We start from the raw sequence: 15,174 nt of genomic DNA on the forward strand, positions 1-15,174 counted from the left end.
CAGGAGGAGCAATCTGGAACAAGCCTGGCATGTGCAAGGGAAAATGGCCCAGCCATTGGAATTACTTAGCCCTGGCCCTGAGCCCGTCTCCACTCCTCTGGGCTGCTGAAATCCACCATGGCCATTAGCTGCCCTTGCTAGCGTTGTGCTCCAGGACAAAAGAGTCTGCACAGAGAGCAGCAGTGAATAGTCATCTGAGACCTCAAGTGCCCAGGCATTCTCATGCCCCATGAGCAAGTGGTGGCCTGGCCCTGGCAGATCTCCTGCAGACTGACTAATCCTGCCATCGTGCCCTGGCTCGGGAGGCAGCAAGAGGCACTGTGCAAGGGGAGATGCTGTAAAAACTTAGCTGAGGGAGTTAGCCAGGTGGAAGGCAGCCAGAGAGGCAATAGCCAGCCACAGGCTGACCTGGCACTCTAGATAGCAGTGAGGGGAGGCCCAGTGAATTCTGCTGGAGCTGGAAGACCAATTAGGTACAGCACTTAATTACCAGTATAAATCTTGTCTTTTACCCCCGGGCAGCCCTCCCAGCTGCCATCACTGCGGAGGAGTGAATATGGCAATGCTTTCCTATGATGATGGGCCACCCTGGAAGAACCAGAGGCTAAAGAATGCCAGATTTAGAATCAAAGGGCTCAGATTCTTGCTCTGCTGCTTCCCTCTTTGGGCCTCAGTTTCCTCCTCTGTAAATGGAAGGGATTGGCCTGATGAGTTCTAAAGGCCGTCTTAGTGTTTAAAACAACAGCCCTTAATGGGGCTGCACCCTGTAGGGCACTCAGATTTATGTTTGTACACTTTGGCCTGGCATCTCTGGCTGGTTCCTTCTCCTCTTAACACCCCCCCCAAATACCCTTTACCTTCAGTCTTAGAATAAATACAAGAATATTCATAGCTGCACTCTTTGTGGTGGCCAAAAATTGGAAAATGAGGGGATGCCCTTCAATTGGGGATGGTTGAGCAAATTGTGGTCTATGTTGGTGATGGAATACTATTGTGCTAAAATGGATAATAAAGTGGAGGAATTCCATGGGGGCTGGAACAACCTCCAGGAAGTGATGCAGAGCGAAAGGAGCAGAACCAGGAGAACATTGTACACAGAGACTGATGCACTGTGGCATAATCAAACGTAATGGACTTCTCTACTAGCAGCAATGCAATGATCCAGGACAGTTCTGAGGGACTTATGAGAAAGAATGCTGTCCACAGCCAGAGGAAGAACTGTGGGAGTAGAAACACAGAAGAAAAACAATTCTTGATCACTTGGGTCAATGGGGATATGACTGGGGATGTAGATTCTAAATGATCATCCTAGTGCAAACATCAACAACATGGAAATAGGTTTTGATCAAGGACACATGTAAAACCCAGTGGAATTGCATATCGGCTATGGGAGAGGGTGGGAGGAGAGGAGGGAAAGAACATGAATCATGTAACCATGGAAAGATATTCTAAATTAATTAATTAAATAAACATTTTCAAATAAAAATAAAGAATAAATACTAAATATTGGCTCCTGGGCAAAAGAGCAGTAAGGACTAGGCAATTGGGGTTAAGCCATTTGCCCAGGGTCATCAGCCTGAAAGTGTCTAAGGTCACATTTGAACCCAGGTCCCCCCTTCTCCAGGCGTGGGGCTCCCTTTTTAGAATAACTAATTATTCTAAAGGCAACAAAAGTAGCAGTAATTTTGGATGCTTTTAGTCTTTTAGCACTCTATATACAACACAGTAGAAGTAAGTTTATGGAGTGCAGGGTTGTTTTGCTTTGGGATTTGTCACCCAGTGCCTAGCACAGTGTCTTGAATGTAGTGGCTACTTAATAAATGCTCTTTGATTAGAATTTGAATCTTATGTGGTCTTTTTTCTCTATTTGCTTTCTTTGTGTAAATTTTAAGGGATGGGAGAAATTGATAAGGATACTCTGGATTAATCGATCACCAATGGGATGATGGGAGAGGTTACAAGGTTTAACCATCTTAAATGAAGCAGGAAGACAGATTTTCATTTTTGCCCTTTTAAGTGGTGTGAAGAAGGTTTCTTTGATGGGATTAGAGGGCTGTGGGAAGTCACTGCCTAGTAGACAGGAAATTTCCCTTTTTCTTACTTATGGACTTTTAAAATCCTAACCCTGGCCTCCAAGGATAAACCAAACCAACCCAAACAGACTGAAGGTTTAGGTTATAGCTGGTTTTTAAATCTTCCCAAAGTGGGGAGGAAAAGAAATACTCAATGAACATCACAGATCAGGTTTGGGATAGAGAATCCAGTCCCAAATACAAACAGAATGTTAAACACATAACACTACAAGCTCATATAAGAAGAGTAAACGTAAAACAGAATTCAATAGCAACTTCTAATGACTGTTACCATCTGCTAGGAGGCCAATATTTCAGAAATTTACAGATACACGAATGAAGCAGTTTATATCTTGCCTTAGGTGAGCATTATCCAAACTACATCTGGTACATGCTGGCTGGCAAAATGGGGCTAAAGTTGGGCCAATCTTTTTGTTAGGGACTATCATCTCTGATGGAGAGGATACTTCTGCCTGTCTCTGTCCCTAGCCAGCTTCAACCACAACACCTCCAGACATTTTAAACTCACAAGAACCTGGACATATTCATCCTAGAATAGTTATGACCACCTAAAATCAGGGAAGAGCAAACACAAAAGGCAGGAAGCCGAAACCAGACTTATGGTTAAAGCCTGCTTAGGATGGGCGATCATGACCACATGGAGGTGCAAAATGGGGGAAAGAGCTCTTTCCCTTTGGGAAGTCACTTGAAACAGTTGTCATATGCTTTATAACTATAAAGGAAGAGACAGTTGGAGGGGCACATTTATAACTTGCATATCTACTGAGTTATTAGTTACTCTGAATTAATTAGTGGTCAATAATCTGCATCTTTCGTGCTGATTCTTAAGTGGCCAGAAGCAGGCTGAAAAGCCTCTACCAGACTGAATGGAATGTGGAAAGGCAGTTCTGGAGCTTTTGGCTCTGTGGAATTGGCCTGTGGTTCCATTTAGCCTCCCCTGCATAATAACCAATCAATCAATCAACAGGCATTTATTAAGTGTCCACAATGTGCTAGGCAGTGGTATGTGTTAAAGACACAAATACAAAGAACTAAAGCAACCAGTACACACACAAACACACATTGAGAATAAATAAAGTAAGTACGAGGTCATTAGGCAGAGACTGTGTGTGTGGGGAGATGGGTCAGAAAGAACTCTGTGTAGAAGGGGCTACTTTAGCTTTATATTCAAGGAAGAGAGAAATGCCAAGAGGTAGAGGCTTGGGAGGTGGCAAAGATGACATGTAGAAGGAAGAGAAGAGCAGTTTGGCTGGACTGTAGAGTGCAGGAAGGGAAGTCGTTGACAATGAGCTGGAAAGAGAGCTTGGGACCAGATGGTCCAGGTCTTTAAAAGTTAAGCAGGATTTTATACTTTATTCTAGAGGCAATAGGGAGCCACTGGAGTTTCTTGAGTAATGGGGTGATTTGATCAAGTCTGTGTTTAAGAGAAAAGCCTTTTGGCAGCTCTGTGGAAGATGAACTGGCATGGGGAGAGATTTGAATTAGAGAAATAGGAGGCCATTCCAACAGTCTAGGCAAGAGATGTTGAAGGCCTGAACTCAGATGGTGTCAGTCATAGAAAACCTGGCCAGAAGAGATTTTCCAGGAGAGTGTAGTTGACTATCAAATGCAACCCAGAGAGTAAGAAGGTGAGAACTGAGAGAAGCCCATTGGGCCTGTCCATGAAGAGATCACTGGTATCTTTGGAGAGAACAGTTTCTGTGGAGTGATGAAGTCGGAAGTGAGATTGTCAAGGGGTGAAGAGTGAGAGAGAAGGCAAGAAGCGAAGGCAACACACTTAGGAATCTTTATCCTAGGTATGATGTGGAAAGGGAGAAAAGATAAAGGGCAATATTTTGAGGAGATGGAAAAGTCTAGTGAAAGTTTTGTACGGATGGGGAGATTTGGGTATATTTGAAAGCAGTAAGGAATGAATCAGTAGATAGAATTTGAAATTAGAGAGGGGAAATAATTGTGGGGCAATCTGTTGGAGAAGACAGGAAGAGATGGCATTAAAGGCCTTGATAGAGAAGTTGGCTATGGTCATGAGAAAGGCTCCTTATCAGAGCCTGGGAAGAAGGAAGACAGTGGGGATGGTGTCCAGGTGTTTTGAGATGAAGGAAGTGAGAGAAAAGAGAACCTAAGATTTTGATTTTCTCAGTAAATAAAAGGAAAGGAGGAAATATGGGAGGTATAAAGAATGAAGAAAAGGTGTAGAATAACTTCTAAGGGAGTGATATGGGGGATCAATTAGGAGAGAATAAAGAGATTGAATTATTGTAATGAAGACCTATTTGAAGCTGGATAATTGAATTCACAGTGTTAAGAGAAAATCTTTGTTCAGGTCTCTCCCTGGCCAGTAAGGCAAACTCAGAAAATAAGACAAAAGAGTTTATAAGCCTATGGAGGCAGGAAGCAGTTGGTTGCCAAGGCTTTGATTAAAACTAGGAGCTACTTTTTATAGACAGAGTAAATAACTTTCATATACAGGCAAAAGTATGTTGATTGGTACACGGAATCAATGAGGAGATAGGATTTGTGTCTCCTCACCTCTTCCCCAATAGGGAGATGGAATTATTGTGCATGCAGACTCCCTTTTCCTGTCATAGATCTTTTGTTTTATGTATTTGAAACTTTCTTCTGAGAAAGGGTCCATGGGCTTTCCCAGACTGCCAGAGGGATTCACAACAAAAAAATTTATGAAGGACTCCTGGACTAGAGCATCATTTTGTATTGTTTTTCAGTCTTTTCAGTTGTGTACAATCCCCTCTGTGACCCAATTTGGGGTTTTCTTAGGAAAGATACTGGAGCGGTTTGCCATTTCCCTTTCTAGTTCATTTGACTGATGAGGAAACTGAGGCAACTGGGTTAAATGACTTGCCCAGGGTCACAGGTAGTAAATGTCTGAGGCCAGATTTGAACACAGAAATATAAGTCTTCCTGACTCCAGGTCCACTTTGCCACCTGGTTGCCCAGAACATCACCCATTCCTGTCTAATAGAAATTGGGTAATGGCTCACCTGGGCAGCACCCAAGTGGCAGTTTACCCTTACAGGCCTTGGGCAGTAAAGCTCAGGGTACACTCTGATCCATATTCTCATCTGTAAACTCTCATCTATAAAATGAGCAGTTTGGAACAGATGTCTCAAGCTTCTTCCAACTCCACATTCTAATATACAGTGGAATTGGCTTGATTATCATGCTTTGCACCCACCAAATCCTGTGTTGCTGGTGGCTGGTTCCATATTGACTGAGAGGGCCAACTTGTTGAGCAGAAAGATATTACTATGTTATTTTTTAAAAAGTCAACCCTGCACATCTTTTACATAAATAATGCCCCTCTACAACCATTTAGGAAGTCAAGGGTGGTTTGGTCCTCTTCCCATATCTCCCACTTCTGAGGTACATCCCTTAGCATTGGGTTATCTTTTGATGTTCTCTTTTACCTGACCAGCTGGAGAGGAGGACCTGCCTCAGTGTGACCTGCTACCAGGTCTCCTGGGGACAATGTTCTGCCTTCAGAGAGGTTCTTTTGCTAATATCAAAGTGGACAAAGTATGTGGCAATCCCTTCCTAGATAGGGATTTGGGACATCAGGATCATGTGGCTCCTGAAAGAGCAACAAAACAGTCTGACCAGGGCACCCAGCCACTTTTCTGTCAAGCATACATTCAGGAAAACATCTAAATTCTTCAGTCTGGCATTAAAGGATCATAGATCCAGAGCTGAAAAAGAATGTCAGAGACCGTAAACACCAATCTAGAAAGATAGACTGGGGTCAGGTGGTGCAGGGATTTAAAAATTAAACAGGAGTATATATTATATTTTACTCAATCTAGAGGCAATAAGGAGCCTCTAGAATTTTACAGATTTTAGGAAATTTTAAAGGAGTTTTACAGATGAGGAAATTGAGGCCCAGGTAGGAGTCTAGTGGAGCCATCTGAACAGGTGAGAGCTGATTGTTAAAATTTCAGTATAAGCACTTATAACTGGGAAATTATCAAATGCCACAAATCAGGACTTTTGTTTCTTTTGTTATTATTGTATGGATTTAAGAAGATGATGGAGAAAATGTTAATGATGCAGATTAACCTTAAGTGTATATTATGTATTTAAGGAGAACAAATTGTTAAACATTTATCACCGCATCCTCTTCTTATTTTAAGATTCGTGAGCTAGGAATCATGCTCTTCCAGAATGATCTTGATGCCTTGACTGGCAAGTATCTTTAGAGATCACCATCATTCCTTCAAACCCCACATTCTTTTCAGCTGTCAGGTGCTCAGGTGGGCTTCCTTTCATTTTCACCCTACTTTGGTACCCAGCTGTTGAGATCTGAGGAGCTGGAAAGAGTTTCTATCATTAGTGTCTTGCCTTTGGATTAAGATGTTATCTCCAGAAGACCCTGGTTCAAAGTGTAAATATGTTACCTTGAGTAACACACTATCATCTAATAACAAATCAGTGTGGATTAGTTAGGGCAGCTAGGTAGTGCAATGGATAGAATGCTGGATCTGAAGTCAGGAAGATGAGTCTTCCTGAATTCAACTCTGGCCTCAGACACTTATTGACTGTGTGACCCTTGGCAAGTCACTTAACCTTTGATGGCTTCAGTTTCTTCATCTGTGCAATGAGCTGGAGAAGGAAATGGCAAACCACTCTAATATCTTTTCCCAAGAAAACCCCAAATGGGATCATGAAGAGTTGGACAGGACTGAAAACAACTGAACTACAGTGAAATGGATTTGTTTGGCAGATTAGCTAGTTGCTGGCTAATAAAATTAGAAGGAATGAGAAATAGAACAGAGATGGAGATCAGGAAAAGGTACCAAGAAGGCAGACCTTCTGATTGGACAAGGCAAGGAGGCTCTGAGCAATCAGGGACAGAACAGGAACCCTGGGTGTCAAGGTAGGGGTAAGACATCAAAGGGAAGTTTTGTCTCCTCCAGGGACTCTAGAAGGTTTAAGAGTAGAGCTATAGAATCTCACTGTTGGGCAAAACTTCAGTTGTATCATCCAGATTTTATCTGAATAGGAAAGAGTCCCCTCTACAACATCCCAGAGAAGCCATTAACTTTCTTTAGACCTATTTTCTGAACCATCCTGCTTTACTTTTTTACTTTTTTAATTAGTTTATTTAGTTGCAAATATATAGAAAGACCTACATATACTGATCAACTATTTCAGTGAGCTTCCCATCAACTTTATGCTTTCATATGAAGAATGTGTAAACTTTTTATTGTCATGTAAAACACACTTTCATATTGGTTATTGTAACAACAAAGGCATACATAACCCAAACCCCCAAATAAAACCAAAGATCCACTGATGTGAATGACGACTCCAACAGTTCTTTCTCTGGAGGTGGATGGCATTCCCCATCATGTCTTTCAGGATTGTCCCAGATTATTGCATTGCTGAGATGAGCTGAGTTTTTACAAATAATCATCATCCAATATTGCTGTTATTGTGTACAATGTTCTCCAAGTTATGCTTATTCTGCTCTACATCAATTCCTATAGATCTTTTCTTTTTATTATCATTTCTTTTTATTTTATATAATAAAATAAAATGATATAATACATGTTTTATTATAAATATGTAATAAATTATAATAAATATGTTTATCCAAGAGTAATACATTCTCACACTAGCTATGTCCAAAATTTGATATCACAATCTTCTCCCCCTCCTCCTTCCCACTTGTTTTTCTTGACCATGTATATTTATTACAAGGAACTTTTTTCCCAGCACAGGAAATGAGAAGAAATTGGAATACTGCAGTTTTTTTTTTGAGATTGTTTTATTTCACCAGAGTCCATTACACTTAAAACCTGGAATTGGTCATCTTGGTCCCCAAACCAGAGTTCTTTGTTTTTTGTTTTAATTTGAATGTATTTTTTAAAAAAGAATTAATTAAGAATATTTTCCTCCTTTTTTTTTAATTATCTCTTTGGGATATAGACCCAGTAAAGGTATTACCAATCAAAGGGTATACACAGTTTTGTTGCCCTTTGGATATAGTTCCAAATTGCCTTCCAGAATGGTTGGATCAGTTCACAACTCCACCAACAATGCATTGATATCCCAATTTCACTACATTCCCTCCAACATTTACCACTTTCCTTTACTGCCATATTGGCTATCTGATGAGTTTGAGGTGATACCTCAGCATTGTTTTAATGTTCATTTTTCTAATCAAGAGTGATTTAGAACATTTTTTCATATGATTATTGATGGGCTTTGATTTCTTCATCTGAAAATTGCTTGTTCATTTCCTTTGACTATTCTTCAGTTGGGAAATGGCTGCAGGATGCTCTTACCTCCTCCTCCTTGAGTATGGCATCTCTGCTGGGCTTGTTTCACTCTGGGCATTGCTTCTGCTGGGTTCACTGGGCCTTTTCATCATTGGGTGTGGTGTCTTTGCTTGAGGAAAGGCAGAAAGTTGTTCCCACTTACTTTTTGAGATCATAGAGTAGACAGTTCTTCCTCTATTGGCCACCCATTGTTCAACCCAACTCCTCAGTGACAGAGACACCCAGGGATCTAACAGGAATTGGGATACTATCTCAAATTTACATGACTATCTTTATGACTCCTTTTGAAAAGTTTATACCCTTTAGTTCTACCTTCCTTCCTTCCTTCCTTCCTTCCTTCCTTCCTTCCTTCCTTCCTTCCTTCCTTCCTTCCTTCCTTCCTTCCTTCCTTCCTTCCTTCCTTCCTTCCTTCCTGTCTTTCTTTTCTCTCTCTCTCTCTCTTTTTTTCTCTCTCTCTCTCTCTCTTTCTTTCTTTCTCTCTCTCTCTCTCTTTCTTTCTTTCTTTCTTTCTTTCTTTCTTTCTTTCTTTCTTTCTTTCTTTCTTTCTTTCTTTCTTTCTTTCTTTCTTTCTTTCTTTCTTTCTTTCTTTCTTTCTTTCTTTCTTTCTTTCTTTCTTTCTTTCTTTCTTTCTTTCTTTCTTTCTTCCTTCCTTCCTTCCTTCCTTCCTTCCTTCCTTCCTTCCTTCTGCTGAAATTCAGATATATTGTCTATAGATATCTCCTGCTCAACTAATTTAGCAATTCTTTTTTAAAACATTTAATTTTTATTTTTTTCAAGCAAAACCAAAAATTATTTTTAAAAATTTCCAATTTCAAATTCTCTCCCTCCCTCCCTCTTTCCCCTTCCCCCTCTAAGAAGGCAAGCAATTTGACATAGATTATACACGTGCAGTCATGCAGAACATTTCTATATTAGCCTTGTTAGCAATCCTTTCAAAAAAGGAAATGAGTTTAGTTTGGAATGTCCTATTTTGATACACCCATCACAGCTTTCCTATCTAAATGCTTATAAAACATTTCTTTAATAAATCATTCTTGATGTGGAAATAAGTATCAAGTGATAACATTTGTACAACCCACCCAGGGGAATTGCTTGTTGGCTCTGGGATGGGGAAGGGAAGAAGGGAGGGAAAGAAAATGAATCATGTAATATAAAAATAAGAGAAATGAAAAAAATCATTCTTCAGTTTTGCCAGGAATTAAAGTCAAGCCTGCAAATCTATAGTTTGAAAACAACACTTTCTTTCTTCCATAACTACTTTTTATCTAATTGCCTTATTTTTATTTAATATTTTTCTTTGTTGCTTCTCCATATAGAATACAAGTTCCTTAAAAGTAGGGATTTTGTTTCCTTTCGTATATATATGCTTTTTAAAAAACCTTTACCTTCTTAGAATCAATACTATGTGTTGATGTTTGAAAAGTCACAGCATTTGTATTATTTCTAGCCCACGCCAGTATGATGCATTTTTTTTTTTTAGGAGATCACAGGATCATGATTTAGAACTGTAAGGGACGTTGGAGGACATCTAGCCTAACACCTTCATTTTAGAGATGAGGAAACTAAGGGCCACGAATACCAAATGACTTTCCCACAGTCATACACATGATAACTGTCAGATCCAGAATTTGAACTCCAGTTATCTGACTCCAATCTCAGAGTGCTTTCCATTATACCATGCTATCTGGACTTCTCTAAATTTTCTCCTCTTCAAGTCCCTCAGTTTATCTCTATATGATGTGGTCCTGATGACTTTCACCAAACTAATTAACCTTATTTGCCCTGCACGAATTTGTTTGTCAATTAATCAATCAATCTATAGAAATTTATTAATCACCTACTCTGTGTCAGGCTCTGTGCTAGATGCTGGGGTTCAAATATAGGAAAGAAGGGGGCAGTTGGTGGCTCAGTGGATTGAGAGCCAAGCCGAAAGATGGAAGGTTCCAAGTTCAAATCTGGCCTGAGACACTTTACATAGTTGTGTGACTCTGGGAAAGTAATTTAACTCCCATTGTCTAGCTCTTACAACTCTTCTGCCTTGGAACCAGTACATAGTATTGATTCTAAGATGGAAGATAAGTATTAAAAAAAAACAAATATAAGAAAGGAAACAAAATCCCTCCTTTTAAGGAACTTGTATTCTATATGGAGAAGCAACAAAGAATAATACGAACTAAATATGAGGCAACTTGATGAAAGGTAGTTAGGGAAGGAAGGCACTAACAATTTGGAGGACTGGGAAAAGCTTTTTGTAGATGCTTACGCTGTGTCTTGAAGGAAGCAAGGGATTCTTTAAGTTGTAGGTAGGGACAGAAAGCATTATTGACCCAGGGGACAGTAGATGCAAAAGCATGGAAATGGGAGATAGAGTGTTACAAGTGAGGAACAGAGAGAAAATCAGATGATGGAATGTGTGAAGGGGAGGAACAGATAATGACACGGAAAAAATAATTTGGGATCAGGTGGTGAAGGACTTTATATTTTTTAAAATTTTTATTTAATTGATTAATTTAGAGCATTTTTTTCAGGATTACAAAAATCATGTTCTTGCCCTCCCTTCCTCCCCACCCCTCTCATATCTGACATACAATTCCACTGGGTTTTACATGTGTCCTTGATCAGAACCCATCTCCATATCATTGATATTTGCACTAGGATGTTCATTTAGAGTCTGTATCCCCAATCATATCCCCTCAATCCATGTGATCAAGCAGTTGAAGGACTTTATCTTAAAGGCAATAGAGCTAAGGGTTAAAAAAAAGAATAAGATTTGGTAATTAAGTAAACTTTGGTAACTGAAGTGGAGAGGCTGGAAATCAGAATGAGGAGAGAATGAAAGGAGAGGAAGTGGAGGCAATGAGTATAGACCTCTATTTTTAGGAGTTTGAGAAATGGAGGAGAGATGTGGGAGGATAGCTTGAGGGATGAAAGGATCTAATAAAGATTTCTTTTAGGGATAAGAGACACGTGGACATAATTGAAGTCAATAGAAAAGAAGATAGGAAACACTGAGGATTAGGTCGGGGGATGATTGAGGGTATAACATAATGTTCTGTATATAGTATGACCTTAATAAAAGTGAATTAAATAGAATTAAGTCAGATGTCCCTTTCAAAATGTGGCACCCATAGTTGAATGCAGTGGGGTTATTACTTTATTCTATCAGGAGGTTACTCAATAAAGCAGCTTTAAATCACACAGGGTCTCTTGTTTAGCTTTCTGGTGGAAAAAAAAAAGCAGTTCTGTCTTGGGAACTATTGTTAATGCAGGTACTTGCTATTCTCATTCTCTACTTATTCAGCTGATTATTGAAAAGTGGATCCCTGTTAAATTTCATCTCAGACGTCCTGGCTGTTTTGACTTTTGAACTTATATCCATTTTATTATCAAACCTTCCCAGCTAGAAGCCACCTGCAGATCTGGTAAGAATGCCATTTATGCTTTGATCCAAGTCAGTGCTAAAATGTTGGAAAGGACAGGGCTAGGGGCGGAGTCCTATGGCTTGTCATTAGAATCCCTCTCAGCTAACACTGATCCATGAATTGATCTTTTGGAGTACATTGCTCAACTACTTTCAGCATGGTATTGGGAAAAGGACATTGTTCTTGGGGTCATGGAACTTGGGTTCAAGATCTGACTCTAAAATTTACCAGCTTTATAACTGAAATAAGTTGATTAATAATGAATAATAATGAAAACAAATAATTATAAACAATCTATATTTATAGTGTTATAGTTTACAAAATTCCATTGAAGTACTTAGGGAAAATATTGTTCTCCTTTTTATAGAAGGTGAAACTGAGACTGATAAAATCCAGCAGTTTGTCAATGGCAACATGGCTAAGTAATTGTTGGCGTCAGAATTTGAACGCAGCTCTTCTTTGACTCCAGTGCCTGCATTCTTTACATTACAATATTCCTTGGTATCCTTCTGATAAAATGGTAACAATATTTGCACAACCTACTACACACGTTTGTTGTTTTGAGGCTAGAGGCTAGTGTTCTTAAAGTGACATAGAAAAACAAGTTAATATGATTACAGACCCACCTAACTGAATTGGCATCTGACTCCTATGATGTCCGGAAATCAGGAAATGAGGTTAGTCTTGCATGACTTGTTTTTCATGTAAGGAAATGCTCCAAAGCCCCTCTGAACTGTGAGTTGACTTAATATATGAAAAAGTCAAGAATGCAGTTAGGCAAGTATTGGAGACAATGAACTCAGGCCTTGAGCTTAGTTTTTCTCTCTTCCTTCCTTCCTTCCTTCCTTCCTTCCTTCCTTCCTTCCTTCCTTCCTTCCTTCCTTCCTTCCTTCCTTCCTTCCTTCCTTCCTTCCTTCCTTCCTTCCTTCCTTCCTTCCTTCCTTCCTTCCTTCCTTCCTCCATTTCTTAAAAAAGCCAGTTTCTCCTTCCTTAAGCAGCCTGGTGTCCTCCCTTTCAGAAGCTCATCATATAAGAGCCAGACAATGTGGACACCCAGTTGGCTTTTAGCCCTCCCACAGCTCAGAACTTCCAGACTTCCAGCAATCTACCAGCCTCAGAGTCTCTTCTAGTAACAGGGATTATAGGCATGCAATTATGCTATCATGGCTGGTCTCCACACCTTTTCTTCATCCACTCATATTTATGGGAGAACAAAAACATCCGTTAAAAATTAGTTTAAAATTTTGGGGACCTCATCTCCAGCACAAAAACCTCACACTCTGTTTTATAGTTTAGCCTCAGAGCTGGAAAATTAGGGAGTATATAGAATGCTTAGGGAAATGAGGCTGCAGTCTGTGACACGGGGACCCAGCAGTTGGATGAGGCAGAGGAACACTCCCTAAAAAGACTAAGCCTAAGGCCATTAGAGAGATAGGAGTATCCTCTTTGTTTTAAAGATCTTGGGGGTCTGGACTGGGAATTTCTTATGGGGAATCTGAGGAGTCTCAGTAGAGGGGAAGGTCCCCTTCCTCCGACCTGACCCCCTTATGCTAGGGTAAGAAAGAGTCTTCTGCCTTTTCTTTGCATCTACTTTGTAGAATCATTGTGAAGATCAATTGGAATGGTGTTTATAAAAAGAGCTTAGCACAGGGCCTGGCACCTAGTAGGTGCTAGATAAATGTTTATTCCCTTATTTTCCTGCTCCCTACTTTGCCAACAGAACTGAAAACAGTCTCTGTGCTTTAATCTGCCAGAGCACCATCTGCTTTTTCCTTGAGGAAGAGATAGTCAAGGATTTTAGCCGAGCCAAAGGCTGGACGTGACGGGGGACTCAGCAGAGCAACGTTTGGCAGTAGTTCCATGTTCAGCAGGGTCTTGCGGAGACCACCCATCCAGAAGAAGAGTAACCAGCAGAGGCGGTGAGATGCAGATAAGCCCTGGCTGCACCTATATCCCAAATGTGGTCCTCTTCATGCCTGCACATGCAGCTTACATGCACACCCATCCACGCATAGGACTTGATCACATGTATTTCTTAACATGTGTTTGCTATTGTCCCCGGTGCCCTTTGTATTCATGAGGATGTCTTCCCCAGATTTATGGGGAGGATGCTTGGTTGTTTCTGCTGCAGTGGGGTCAGAAATCCCGACCCCAAAGAATAAAATCACAGGCAACTCAAAAGCGTTGACTGGGGTGTGCACAATTCTCCAATAATTTTCTCTTTTAAAACCCTTACCTTCCACCCTAGAATCAAGACTTAGAAAATGTCCATTGGGACAGACCTTTGCACAAAAAGTCTCTGGTGACTTTCTTTTCACCTTTCTCATGTTTATATTTCATGATGCCTTAGAGGAATCAGACTGGAGTTTTCTGCTCCTGAGTATTGGTTCCAAGGCAGAAGAATGATAGGAGCCAAGCAATGGGGGTTAAATGACTTGCTCAGGGTCACACAGCTAGGAAATATCTGAGGCCAGATTTGAACCCCAATAATTTTAGAAGAATAAAGACATGAAACGCTGTTGAACCAGAAACTTCCCTTTCCCAAGTTTCACTTTATTGCCCTATGTATTTTTTCATGATGTAGATGAATATAGCATCAGTGAGACTGCTCAGAGAAAGAAAAGCGAGTCAGATAAGAACATGTGTTCTCTGTTACTTCTTATACTCCACACACTGGATCCTACATTTAGGGGTGGGAGGACACTTAGAGGCCATCTAGTCAGGCTACAAGTGAAGAAACTGAGCTCTAGAGGTTAAATGACTTCCCCAGGGCGATATGGGTAATAAGTGACCAAGAAGAGGATGGGGATTTGAGCCCAGACCCTCCAGTCAGCATCTTTTCCATTATATCCTAGTGAGCATCCTGCTCTCACTACCACATCTCCCCTGCCCCCAGGTTTGCCTCTCAGGAAGTCCTATAGATTTTTATTTCCCCTCCATGAGAATGAATGTCCCACAAGTTTAGTATCTGCTGTGTCCCAGAATAATGATCACAGTGAAGGGCTCAGCCCTTCTTGCGGAAACACTAGTTAAGCAATGCCAGGGATTGTACTTGGTTTCTCTGCTCAGGTAATATCCTGGGCCTCAGGTCTGGAAAATGTCAGTTGGTGACAGACCATTACACAACAGCCCTAGGTGACTTTCCCATCACCTTCCTCCTGTTTATAGTTGACGATGCCCTAGAGGAATCAGACTGGAGTTTTCTGCTCCTGAGAGACCAGAGAGCCCTTGTCCCTTCCTTGCCAGCACAATCAAGGCAGGGTTAGATGGGAAGAGGTGACTCCTGGGCCCTTTAAAGGCCTCTGAGAAGGACTTCTTAAGGTTTATGAGGCAGAGAGCTACTCATTCACTTCCAGTCACATT

This window comes from Monodelphis domestica, chromosome 3 (genome assembly GCF_027887165.1).
Source record: "Monodelphis domestica isolate mMonDom1 chromosome 3, mMonDom1.pri, whole genome shotgun sequence".
NCBI classification, from domain to species: domain Eukaryota; kingdom Metazoa; phylum Chordata; class Mammalia; order Didelphimorphia; family Didelphidae; genus Monodelphis; species Monodelphis domestica.